Source organism: Vombatus ursinus, unplaced genomic scaffold (genome assembly GCF_900497805.2).
Source record: "Vombatus ursinus unplaced genomic scaffold, bare-nosed wombat genome assembly UNPS02014818.1, whole genome shotgun sequence".
Lineage (NCBI taxonomy): Eukaryota > Metazoa > Chordata > Mammalia > Diprotodontia > Vombatidae > Vombatus > Vombatus ursinus.
The window spans coordinates 47,722,997-47,736,832 of NW_020954596.1; positions in this window are offsets into that span (position 1 = coordinate 47,722,997).

Sequence of the window (13,836 nt, forward strand, 5' to 3'; positions counted from 1 at the left end):
TGGACTTACTATCTTTCCTCTAAACCTATTCCTCCTCATGATTTTCCTGTTTCTATCAGTGGCACCACAATTGACCTAATTTCACATCTGAAAAACCTTGATATGATTGTTTATTTTCCTTCACCTACTATAGCCATGAAATTTTCCTCCAAAACCTCTCATTTCTGTCCTCTTCTCTATTCCCATTGCTATCACATTATCACAGGCCCTTTCTATCCCTGGGTTGTCAATTGGCTGCTAGTGTTTTATCACCAAGGCTATCTCTTTCTTACTGTGTGGTATAGTCAATGTTCTTAAGCTTCAACTTTAATCATCTTAATTACTCTTCAGTAACCTTCCCATAGGCCTTCCACAAGGGCAAGGAAGTGGCTCGGAAGACTGGGCCCAACAAGATAAGGCAAAAGTCCACCTATCAAAGTCAAGAGAGCCAGGGGTGGAGTTCAGGTTACCAACAGGGAGAAGGTGGAGGTGATGGTCTTAATAAAGAAGGCATGGTATAGCTCTGACAGGTGAGCTTTTGATGAAAGCATTCTGACTGGGTCCACTGCAAATTTATGTTACACCACCTCAAATGTGCCCTCGCTGCTGCTAGGCAATCTTATTATATCTACTAACCTACTCTCCAGAGTGGTTCTTCCAAACCTTTTCATCCCTCCTCAAACCTCCTACAACACCTGTTTCTCCCACCCTGTCACCTGAGAACCTTGCCTCATATTTTACAGAAAAAAATGAGGCCAATTGCTGTGAGCTCCCTTTTCCTCCTCTTCTTCATCTCACACAACTTATATGCCTTCTGCCACTGTCTCCTCCTTCATCCCTATCTCACATAATGAGGTGGCTTTACTTATTACCAAAGCTAATCCGTTTACCTGCTCAAGCAATCCCATTCCATCTGGTCTCCTTCAACAGACTGGCCCCTCTGTCATCGCTACTCTATCACTCATTTTCAGTCTCTCCCTCTTTACTGGCTCCTTCCCTACTAAATATAAATATGGCCATGTCTCTCCCATCCTGAAAAATTCTCACTTGGTCCTTCCATCCCCACTAGCCCTCTATCTAATAGCTCTCTATCTCTTCTGCCATCTACAATAGGTTCCTCCACTTTCTCTCTTCTCACTCACTTTCTAATCCCTTACAACCTCATCATTCCACTACAATTGCTCCCTCCAAAGTTAGCAATGATCTCTTAGCTGCCATATTCAATGGCCTTTTCTCAATCCTCCTTCTTCTCAACCTCTCTGAAGCTTTTTGATAAGTCTCTCCTTGATAATCTCTTCTCTCCAGGTTTTCAGGACACCATTCTATCCTGGGTTCTCTTCCTACCTATCTGACCACTCCTTCTCAATCTCCTCTGCTGGATCCTGCTGGATCGAGATTTCATCAGCTCCCATGAACTTAACTACCACATCTATGCTGAGAATTCTTAAATCTACTTATCGTATCCTAATCTCTCACTCTCATCTTTAACTGCCTTTCAGATATATTGATCTGGATGTCCAGTAGACATCTTAAACTTAACATGTCAAAAGCCCTTCCCTACTCTTAAATTCCCTATTACTATAGAGGGTAACACCATCCTCCCAGTCTCTCAGGTATACAACCTAGGTATCATCCTTGACTCCTCACTGTCTCTCAGCCTCTATATCCAATTTAAAAAAATTTTTTTTAAATTTTTTTTTTCAAAAAAAATTTTTTTAACCAAGGCCTGACTATTTCACCTTTACAATATCTCTTGAATGGCTTAGTCTTCCTTCTCTCCTTTGACACTGCCACCACTCCTGATCACCTTCTACCTCCACTAATGCAATGGCCTGCTGGTGGGTCTGTCTACCTCAAGTCCCTCCCCATTCTAATACTTCATTCAGTCACCAGAGTGATTTTCCTAAAGTGCGGGCCTGACCACACGACCTTTCAAAGTCAATAAATTCCAGTGGCTCTCTATTGCCTCCAGGATCAAATACAAAATCCTCTGTTTGGTACTCCAAGTCCTTTATGACCTAATTCCCCTCTACCTTTTCAGTCTTCTTATCCCTTTCTCATTGCCATATACTCTCTGAGCCAGTGACAGTACTATGACTAAGACATTCCATCTCAAGGCTCTGACTTGGGGTATTTTCTCCAGCTGTCCCTCCTGCCTGGAATGCCCTCCTTCCTCATCGCCACCTACTGCCTTCCTTAGCTAGTCCCACCTAAAATTCATTTTCTACAGGAAGCTTTTCCCAACCCCTCTTCATTCTAATGCCTTCCCTCACTTAGTTATTTCCTATTTACCCTGTTTATAGCTTGTTTGTACATATTTGTTTGCTTGTTGTCTCCCTCATTCGATTGTGAGCTCCTTGAGGGCAGGGACTGTCTTTTGCTTCTTTTTGTATCCTCAGTGCAGCACAGTGCTTGGCACATAGTAGGAATTTAAAGAATGTTTATTTATTTTGCCAGTGCTGAGCCCACTCCACACCCATGCCTTCTCTCTCAGACCATCACCTCCTCATCCCTATCACCTGGACCCTGGATATGTAATATCCAGTGGAAAATATAATAAAAAATATAAATAAATACCATACTAATAAGATCTGTCCCTGGCTATAAGCACCCCTGACATGAACAAAGAAACTCAAGATGAAGAAAAACGCTTTATATTGTCAAGGAAATGAGTGGCTTTTAGAATGTGTATGTATTATTAGTGTCTATAATAGACATTAGGTGTCTATTATATAGTGTGGTTGTTGGGGACAGGTAGGTGGCACAATGGATAAAGCACCAGGCCCAGAGTCAGGAAGACCTGAGTTCCAATCTGGCCTCAGACACTTACTAGGCTGTGTGACCCTGAGCAAGACATTTAACCCTGTTTGCCTCAGTTTCCTCATCTGTAAAATGAGCTGGAAGAGGAAGTGGCAAACTGCTCCAATATTTTTGCCAAGAAAACCTCAAATGGGCTCACAAAGAGTCAGGCACAACTGAAGTGACTGAACAACAGCAACAATTATATAGCATGAAGGGCTATACTAAGTTCTATAGTCTTACAAGGTACAAGATAATGGTTCTTTCCTTAAGAAATTTGTGAGATAACAAGGTAGTTAGGACAAAGTAGAGTGCCCCCCAAAAGGTAAAAAAAGAAATGGGGGCAAACAACTGTTTTCCCTTTGTTCTCTCATGAAGTTCTTTTGTTTATATTGGAAAATTTTGAAAAAAAAAGTATGATGAATGATTTCTAAAAACAATGCAGTAGGGGGGTATTTAAGAAAAATTATAGTAATTGCTACTGTGTGGTACTGGGAAGTCATTTTTCTGAGCTTCCATGTCCTCATCTGTAAAACAAGTAGTTTGATTAGATAATCTCCTTTCTCTCTCTTCTATGAGTCTCAGAAATGAGTCAAATAACTTTTTTCCAAATATTCCTAACCAAATGATACAGATTAAAACAACTTTTGAGGACCCAATTGTATTTCCAGTCACAAGCACCAAAGGAAATAAAATTAAAGGCTTTATTAAGATACAGAAAGAATTTTGTCAGTCAGTTCTCATGAATTCAAAGGCAGAAACATAAGTCATGATAGTGGCACTTCCACTGCATTTGACTGAATTACAAAAGAAGTAACTTTGAAATTGTGTAAAGAATATTTCCTGATGTTTGGTTTAGGGATGCCAAATCTATCTCTCCTATAGCCTAGTGGCCAGGACTTTGTTCAACATAGCTTCTGGGTCATTTTGTTCCTTACCCAACTTCAAATTTCTCTGTCTTCTACAGCGTGTGAAAGAAATGGTTCTGTGCTCTGTACATGGTTTTTAACTATTGGTTTCCAAGATTCTAAATAGTTTCTGCTTCTTGTGATTCTTCCTTTTTATCATCAGCTCAACATCTTGACTCTGCAACTTATTACCTATGCATCCTGGGGCAAGTTACTCCATACCCTCACTTTCAGTCATCTGTAAATGAGGAAGTTTTATCACTAAGGTCTCTTCTGGTCCTAAATTCAAAGATAGCACTAAATAACAACATCAACAACAATAATAACATAGCTAGCATTTATGTGTTGCTTTAAGATTTACAAGGCACTTTACATAGGCTATCTCTTTTGGTCCTCATAACACTGTGAGTGAGGTAGGTGCGATCGTTATCACTATTTTACAAAAGAGGAAACTGAAGCTAAATGTGATATTAGGTGAAGTTTCACGCGGTCAAAGTTTAATTTAGTGAATTTTGGTTTTCTCTTCCTTTTGTTCCTTAGCTCCTTTTCAGAACGAATGCTTTCTGTACAGCTTGACAATGAACTGGGTGCTGTGATCATAAATCAGACTTTCTTGGTTTTACTGTAACATCGATGGTTTCTTATGCTTTCAAGTCTCTGCCTGCTTCTTATAAACAGGCAAAAACTAAGAGACAACAGATTCTTTAAAAGTTCAATTAGTTCCATTTATAATAAAAACTAAAAACATTTACGAGTAAATTTAATTAGTAAATGTGAAACAATATGAATAAGCCATACTCTTAAATTCAATAGACAAAACAGAAAACTTTTAGGAGCAACACTGTGCAACTAGGGGAGGATAGAGGGTCCAAGAACTCAGTGTTGTCAAAGACATATCCCTGCTTTGCTACACAGAAGGCTAAATCCAATAGTTTTCACCTCTCCACTGTTGCCTTTGCCTACTGCCATATCTTAGGCAAAGCCACCTGCTTCCCCTCCCCCAGGAGCTCAAGTCCACTTTGTATAAAGTTCTCTTTCAACTCTGGTCTCTTGCTATGCTAAGCTCAGTTCAATTTTATCTAATCTCTCCTTTTATAGGCCCAGGCAGGGGTGAGGAACCTGCGGCCTCAAGGCCCACATGGCTCTTCTAGGTCCTCAAGTGTAGCCCATTGACTGAATCCAAACTTCACAGAAGAAATCCCCTTAATAAAAGGGATTTGTTCTATGAAACTCAGACTCAGTCAAAAGGCCACATCCAAGGACCTAGAAGGCCACATGTAGCCTCAAGGCCGCAGGTTCCCCACCCCTGGGCCACCAAAGGAAAAGTAGGGTTCAGGTCTACTCTAGCTGGGAGTCAATCAACCATTCTCATCAAGATGTCAAGAGAAATGGTTATATCTTCCATGGAGAGATGTTGTTAAGCATAATCAAAGGTCTCAAAGGCCTTGTTAGGTTTTCCAGGCTACTCAGGGTAACATGTTCTGTCCTCTCCCTCAATCAAAAATTTTCAGTCCTAGCAATTCATACCAAGGGGTCTCCAGGTGCATTGGTCTACATTTCCAATTCTGAGTATCTCTCTGGAGACTCAGAAACACTCCATGTTGTTATGCTGCTTATTTAAATATCTTTCCTGAATACCTTTCTCAGTGCTTACCTCTCCCAAAGAAGTCCACAGCAGTTTCCATGATGTTCTAATCACAATTCTTGATGACAGTCTAAACTGGGTGGCTCTGTAGCTTATATTCACTCTCAGAACATAAATGTTTTCTAAGTTCATTCTTGTCTTGGTATTTACAAATATCTGTTCAAGCCCACAAAAAAACAAAAACAAAAACAAAAACAAAAACAAAAAAACCTGAAAGATATGAAAACAAAAACAAATAGCTAGCTAAAACAAAAGAGCAAAAAAGAAAAAATTCCCCTCAAAAGAAGCATTTAGTGTATCTAGAGACAAACACACCCCTGCCCAAAGACCTGAAGTGCAAAAGATTCCAATTGATATTTGCATATGGTAGAAGTTCAGGGACTCTATCTTAATTGATGCCTTGCTTAGGCAAGTACTGATCACGATAATGATGATGATGATGATGATGATGATGATGATGATGATGATGACAACAATGACGACAATGAAGAATAGTAAGAGGAGGAGGAGGAGGAGGAGAAGGAAAAAGAGAAGAAGAAGAAGAAGAAGAAGAAGAAAATGATGATGATAATGATGATACTGGGAGAGTAAGGGATTTGTCTTGGAACACATAGAGTTCCTAAACCCAGACTCCTCAAGATAAGGGAAAGAAGAATGACCAGACTCCTAGCAAATTTAGATTAGACCTAACAATGATTGGTAAGAATATTTTTGCTATTGATGCAAATCTCATTTTCAAAAAAGGCTTTAAATGCTACCAAGTTAGATACCATAGGTCATAGCTAAAAACAAAGGAAGAAAGACAGCATTTGAGACATCTTGAAGTTCCCAAGAGATGAAATCCAAGAAATGAGATATGAGAAAAACCCCTGTCCTCAAAATTCAAGACAAGAAATATAAGTTTAGAGAACAAGGAAAAAGAACCAGAGGTCCCAATGCAAGAAGGTAAATTTGATTTTATTGTTAAGTTATGCCACTGACGGGATAAAAGCCATGTCTAGACTATAGTCTGTATGGGTACACCTTATTCAAAAGAACTAACATGGGCAAAAACTTGTATCTTAAGAATGGGTGTTCATGTACATAAATCCAGAAAGCAGAAGTAGGGGAAATATGGTGAGAAGAATTTAGATGATGATAAAAGGAGGAGAAACAGAAGTGATTTTTTTTTATTGGAATATATTACAGACCACTTGGACAAAAAGAGGAAACAGGTGAATTGGGGAAATAGATTACAAGCCTAGAGGCATGATGAAGTAGTGGTAGGAGACTTCAATTCTCCAGACATCTGCTGGAGCTCACTCTTTGCCAAAAGCAGAGCAACTAGCAACTTAGTGACTTGCCTTACTGATAATTTTATCCTTTAGAAGGCAAAGGAACCATCAAAGGAAAATTATACTCTAGATTTGATTATCACTTAAAGGAAAGAACTGGTTGCCGGAATGTAAATGATGGGAACTTTGAGGCTGTGATCACCTTCTCCCAAAGATAGGGAATGAGAGAAAAGTTAGACATAGTCTGACATGCATACTAGATTTGGGGAAAGTAGATAAGATCCTGTCTACCAGGGAAGTCAGCCCAGAAAGGCTTCCAAAAGATGGAAGCAAGGGTAGGTGACAGGTTATGAAGAGAAGACTATGAAAACTGTTAAAATAGGTGCCAGGAGACACTATTTTAAAGCAGAAAGTGAGCTGAAGCTATCAAGAAAAACCAAGGATACGACAAAAATCGTTGGGTTTTTTTTTTAATCTATATCATGAAGAAAAGGAGAATAATAGAAAGGATAGGTGCCTTGCTGGGGGTGGATGGGATGGTGATGACTGATAACAAAGAGAAAACAGAGTTGCTTAATTCTTATGTTGCTTCTGTTTTCTCTGTCAACAAGAATGACCTTTGTACTGCAAATGACAGAACCAAAATGGTTAACACAGTGTTGATGCCCAAGTAAGGAGGTAATGAGAGAGCACCATCATTTTTTTTTAATTTAATATTTTATTTTTTCCGAATTACATGACAATTTTTAACATTCATTTTTTTAAAATTTTGAGTCCCAAATTTTCTCACTCCTTCATTCTCCTCCCCCTTCCTTGAAAAAGCAAGTAATTTGATATAGTTATACATGTGTAGTCATGAAAAACCTATTTCCATATTAGTCATGTTGTGAAAGAAAACACAATTCCTCCCCCCAAAAAATGAAAAAAAAAAGTTTAAAAAGTATGCTTCAACTGTATCCAGACTCCATCAATTCTTTCTCTGGAGGTAGATAAGCATTTTCCATCACAAGTCCTTCAAAATTATCTTACATCATTGTATTGCTGAGAATAGCTAAGTTATTCACAATCGATTATTGTACAATATTGATGTGTTACATACAATGTCCTCCTGGTTCTACTCACTTCACTTTGTATCAGTTAGGTAAGTCTTTCCAGGGTTTTCTGAAAGCATCCTGCTTGTCATTTCTTATAGCACAATAGTATTCCATCACAATAATAAACCACAAGTTGTTCAGCCACTCCCCAATTGATGGGTATGCCCTCAATTTCCAGTTCTTTGCCACCACAAAAAGAGCTGCTCTAAATATTTAGGTAGATGTAGGTCCTTTTCTTTTTTATCTCTTCAAGATACAGACCTAGTGGTGGTATTGCTAGGTCAAAGAGTATGCATAGTTTTATAGCTCTTTAGGCATAGATCCAAATTGTTCTAAAGAATGGTTGAATCAGTTCACAATTCCACCAACAATATATTAGTGTTTCAATTTTCCCACATCCCTTCCAATATTTGTCATTTTCCTTTTCTGTCTTATTAGCCAATCTGATAGGTGTGGGGTGGTACCTTAGACTTGTTTTAGTTTACATTTCTCTAATCAATAGTGATTTAGAGCATTTTTTCATATAACTATGGATAGATTTGATTTCTTCATCTGAAAACTGCCTGTTCATATCCTTTGACCATTTCTCAATTGAGGAATGGCTCTTATTATTTATAAATTTGACTCAATTTTCTATATATTTGAGAAATGAGGACTTTATCAGAGAAACTTGCTATAAATTTTTTTCACAGTTATGATTACTGTATATTTTCCTCCATCCTATTTTTCTCTGTTTATCCTACTCTTTTTTTACCCTGTTCATCCTCAAAAGTGTTTTGCTTCTGATAACCACCTCCCCAAATCTGCTCTCCTTTATATCAGCTCCCCTCTTCTCTTATTCTCTTCCATTCCTACTTTTCTATAGGGTAAGATAGATTTCTATATACAACTGAACATGTATGTTATTCCCTTTTTGAGCCAATTCCAATGAGAATAAGGTTCAAGCACTCCTTCCTACCTCTCCCATATTCCCCCTACTATAAAAGCTCTTTTGTACCTCTTTTAAGTGAGATAATTTACCCCATTCTACCCCTCCCTTCCCTCTTTCCCTGGTGCATTTCTCTTTCTCCCTCCTTATTTTTTTTTTCAGTTATCATCCCATCATATTCAACTCACATTCATGCTCTCCATGTATACTTCTTCTAACTACCCTAATAATGATAAAGTTCTTAGGAGTTCATTGAACATCCATTTTTTTCCTAAAGGATTATACTCAGTCTTGCTGGGTAGGTGACTCTTGGTTGTAATCCTAGCTCCTTTGCCTTCTGGAATATCATATGCCAAGCCCTCTGATCCTTTAATGTAGATGCTGATAAATCTTGTGTTATCTTGACTATGGTTCCATGATATTTGACATATTTCTTTCTGACTACTTACAATATTTTCTCCTTGACCTGGAAGCTCCGGAATTTGGCTAAAATATTCTCGGGAGCTTTAATTTTGGGATCTCTTTCTGGAAGTGACCAGTGGAGACTTTTACTTTCTATTTTACCCTCTAATTCTAAAATATTAGGGCAGTGTTCTTTGATAATTTCTTGAAAGATGATGACTAGTTTCTTCTTTTTTGATCGTGGCTTTTGGGCAGCCCAATACTTCTTAAATTATTTCTCCTCAACCTATTGTTCAGGTCAGTGGTTTTTCCAATGAGATATTTCATATTTTCTTCTATTTTTTTCATTCTTTTGATTTTGTTTCATTGCTTCTTGATGTCTCATGGAGTTATTAGCTTCCACTTGCCCAAACCTATTTTTTAATGAATTCATTTCTTCAGACAATTTTTGTATATCTTCTTCCATTTGGTCAATTCTGCTTTTTAAGGAGTTCTTCTCTCCAGTGGATTTTTGTACTTCTTTTACCATTTGGCCTATTCTGTTTTTTAGAATGTTATTTTCTTCAGTATTTTTTTGTGCCTCCTTTACCAAGCTGGTGACTCTTTTTTTTTTTAATTATTTTCTTACATCACTCTAATTTCTTTCCCTATTTTTTTCTCTACTTCTCTTATTTGATTTTTAATATCCTTTTTGAGCTCTTCCAGGAATTCTTTTTGGGCTGAGACAAATTCACATTTTTCTTTGAAACTTGGATGAAGCAGTTTTGACTTTGTTGTCTCAGGAGTTTGTGTTTTGATCTTCCTTGTCACTATGGTAACTTTCTATGGTCAAATTCTTTGTTGTTGTTTGTTCATTTGCTCATTTTCCAGCCTATTTCTTGACTTTTAACTTTATGTTAAAGTTGGGTTTGGCTCCCAGAGTGGAGGTCTCAAGCTTCAGTTTTTTGTGCAGCTATTTTGAGCTAGTTCTGAAAGTCTGTAAGTTTTCAGTTCTTCCAAGGTGGTATGATCTAAAGAGAGGTGTGTTTACTACTTTCCTGGCCTGTGCTCTGGTCTGTGAGTGACCACATGCACTCTTTTCCACCCTGGAATTGTGACCAAGGTCTGCACTCCCCTACTACCATAAGCTCCTCCTTGCCCTGGGACTGTCACCTAGGATTCTGACACAGATCTGTAAATGGGCAATGCAACAGAGTCCTGCACCCAGTGCCAGCCAAGGGATCCCTATAATTTCCTTCTGATTAGTTATCTGACCCCCTTACCATCTGTGGGCGGAGAATTCCAGAAGCCACTCTGCTGATTCAGTTGCCCCCAAAACCTGCTGCTGGCTTTCCAAGGGTGTTGCTTGAAGTAGACTATTTTATAGTCTCACCTTGGTGCTACAGACCTTTCCTGCTCACCTAGATTGTCTTGAGTTGGAGAATTATTTCACCCCATCTTTTTGTGGGTTCTGCTACTCTAGAATTCATTTTGAGGTATCATTTTAAAGTTACTTGGAGGGGGATTTGGAACAGCCCCTGCTTTTTTTCTGCCATATTGGCTCTGTTGTCCACCTAGCCATTCTTAGTGGCTTAGGGGCTTAGCCACTGTCAGAAGGAACAACAGAAGGAATAAGTCAGGAATGGAGTAAATTAAAGAACTTGGAAGTTAGGATATTTGAAGGAGTATCAATGTATCAGTTGAAGACTTCTAGTATGAGGGGAGGGGTTGGGATGGATAAAAAGACTATGAGACAGACATAAATTCATCGAGGAATTTCAGGAAATGGTAGAGGTATTGCAGAACTGGAGAAGGGCCAATGTCTCAATTTTCAAAAAAAAAAAAAAAAAGAAAGAAAGAAAGAAAGAAAAGAGAATGAAATCTACAAATATAGACCAATAAACTTGACTTTGATTTCTGGGAAAATTCTAAAATGATCCCTCAAAAGATGATTAGGGAATATCTAGGAAAGGAATCAGTATGGCTTCAGCAAGAAAAGGTTATTCCAAACTAACTTTATTTCCTCTTTTTTTTTTTCAGGATCATTAAGCTAGTTGATGAGGGGAAGGCTGAAGGTATAATTTGCCTAAATTTTAGTAAATTTTGAGAGAGCTCAGCAAAAATGCAGACTTTACTCACCATCTTGGCTCTGCCCCCAAAGCATTTGATAAAGTATCTCATTTTATTCTTATGGAAAAGACACTTGACTGATGTGAGACGAGGAAAAGCAGAAGAACAGGAACTCTCAGTGAATGGCCTTGATGTTTTTGGTGACGTACGTAAGAGGCAAGGTCTTCAGCTGAGAAGATGGAAGAAGGGGTAGATAAGACTTTCTGAAGGATGAAAAGGTTTAGAACAGCCACCTTGGCAAGTTTGATAATGAATCAATAATTAGGGCAGCATAAAAGGATCGCCTTCTTTTAATGAGGGTTCAGTTGAGATTATGTAACATAAATTTGTGGTGGATCCAGTCAGCATAGTTTGGTGATTTTCTCCAGCTCTCTTAAGCAGCATGTAAATAGGTGTTGAGTCAGTGGATGGTGGAAGTAATCTAAGGTTGGGTTTGGTAAGGCATGATCATTTACCAGATCAGGTGCAAGGAATCTGAGTGTGGAGGACAATGTAAATTTGAGCTGGTTCACCAAGAAGTCAACATGAGTAATGGAGGGGAGTGTAGCCAGTGCAGAGAAAGAACTAAAGGGTAAAGGGATTAGAGGTCACAGCAAGGACAACAATAGGGTTAGGGGTTCCAGAACTTAGCATAATAGGCATTAAATAAATGCTCATTGATTTGACTTGACTTGTAAGGCAAAAGGAAAGAGGGAATGATAAAAGATTATTCAAATACAAGAATTTTGGAGTTCATGAATATGAAAATAAAACACTTGTGCATGATAGCAAGATCAGGAGTATAATCATTATTTGTGTGTAGCTGAGTTATGGTTAAGGAATAAGTCAGGAATGGAGTAAATTAAAGAACTTGGAAGTTAGGATATTTGAAGGAGTATCAATGTATCAATTGAAGACTTCTAGTATGAGGGGAGGGGTTGGGATGGATAAAAAGAGTATGAGACAGACATAAATTCATTGAGGAAGGAGAATATTCTAAAAATCTGTGCTTAACAGATTACCAGAATCAAGATTACCAGAATCTTGATTGGGTGATAAGTTTGGTTTGAATGAACCTCAAAGGAAAAGAGGTTGTTGGGTAATGGTGATAGAGGGAGAGTCTGGAAGTGGCAATGCGGATCAAGAAGTATTTTGACACCCCCAACCATGACCAGTGAGTTGTAAGGTATGAGTGCTGGGTCTTGAAAGGATGGCCAGGGATGCAGTTGTCATTGGGAGGAAGCCAGATCTCAGGTAGTACCAGAAAATAGAAGTGATAAAGGAAAAGGTTTAAGATTAAAAAGTCTATTAACTATGCAGCAGGCATTCCAGAGAGCACAGCAGAACAGGCCAGTAGATCTACAGTGAGACATATGGGAAGCATGGTTGAAGGGTATGGAAGTAGGGGGTGTTCAGGGGGTGTAGGGGTGGGAATAGGATTTGTATCATAATAACAGAGGAGTTTAGAATCACTGGGAAGGAGAGACTATCACAGGGTGAGAGTATGCTAACAATTGAGGAATGTGTCCAGGTAGAATATCAGCGGCTAGAGAACTACTGATCTTGAGGATTTTATTGAGGTCCACTGAAGGAAGACGTTAATTAGATAATTCAAGACCCTTCCTCTAGAGAAACCTGGTAATGCGATCAGTGAGTAAGGCTCAGGAGGCTGGATTCATGGCAGACAGGACAGGTAGAGGATACCCGAAGGTATCCAGACAGGAACTGTCTGTCAATTTTGATTGGGTCTGATTCCAGAAAGAATTGTACAACATTGGAGAAGGCCCCAGGGCAAAGCAAAGGACACAGTTGGGTGGTGTGAATATGGAGCTGACAGAAGCCTCCTTGGGAAGTCTCAAGAATGAAAAGCAGTCCCCCCCCCCAAAAAAAAAGAAAAGAAAAGAATGAAAAGGTCCATGGGTAGGCAGTGTGGACCTAGGGCTGATGAAAGAAATAGATTATAGGTATAAGGAGGTAATGTCCCCTTTGTATTCTTCATTCCGGAACACAAAAATACAGTCCTCCAGAGTTGTGACTAGGCTATATCGAAGGTATTATGTTCAGTTCTGGACAATGCAGTTTAAGAAAGACTTTGATAATAAGCTGGCCAGGGCAACCTCCACATTGATGGGCCTTGAGTCCATGTCATATGAGGACATGGTAAGGGAATTGGCCTGGAGAAGAAAAGGTCAAAGGGAGGGACTTCATTCAAGTATTTGAAAGGTTGTAACGTGGGAAGAGAGATTAAACTAGTACTGGCGGGCTTAGCAGAACAGAACCAAGAGCAGCCATGGCAGTTTTGATGAGATACGCCTATGCTTGATATAATGAAGATCTTCCTTACACTTAAGGCTATCTAAAAGTGCAATGGGCTGCTTCAGGAGTTGGTGAATCCCACTTAACGGTGTTAGAGTAGGGATTCCTTTGGGAATGGGCTGGACTAGAAGAATGGTGAGATTCTCTTCTAATTCTGAAATTCTGTGATACTAGTGTTCAAATTCCTGAAACAAGCCTCGTTAAGAAAAGAACAAGGGCAGCTAGGTGGCACAGTGGATAAAGCACCGGCCTTGGAGTCAGGAGGACCTGAGTTCAAATCCAACCTCAGATACTTGACACTTGACACTTACTAGCTGTGTGACCCTGGGCAAGTCACTTAACCCCATTGCCTGGTCGAAAGAAAGAAAGAAAGAAAGAAAGAAAGAAAGAAAGAAAGAAAGAA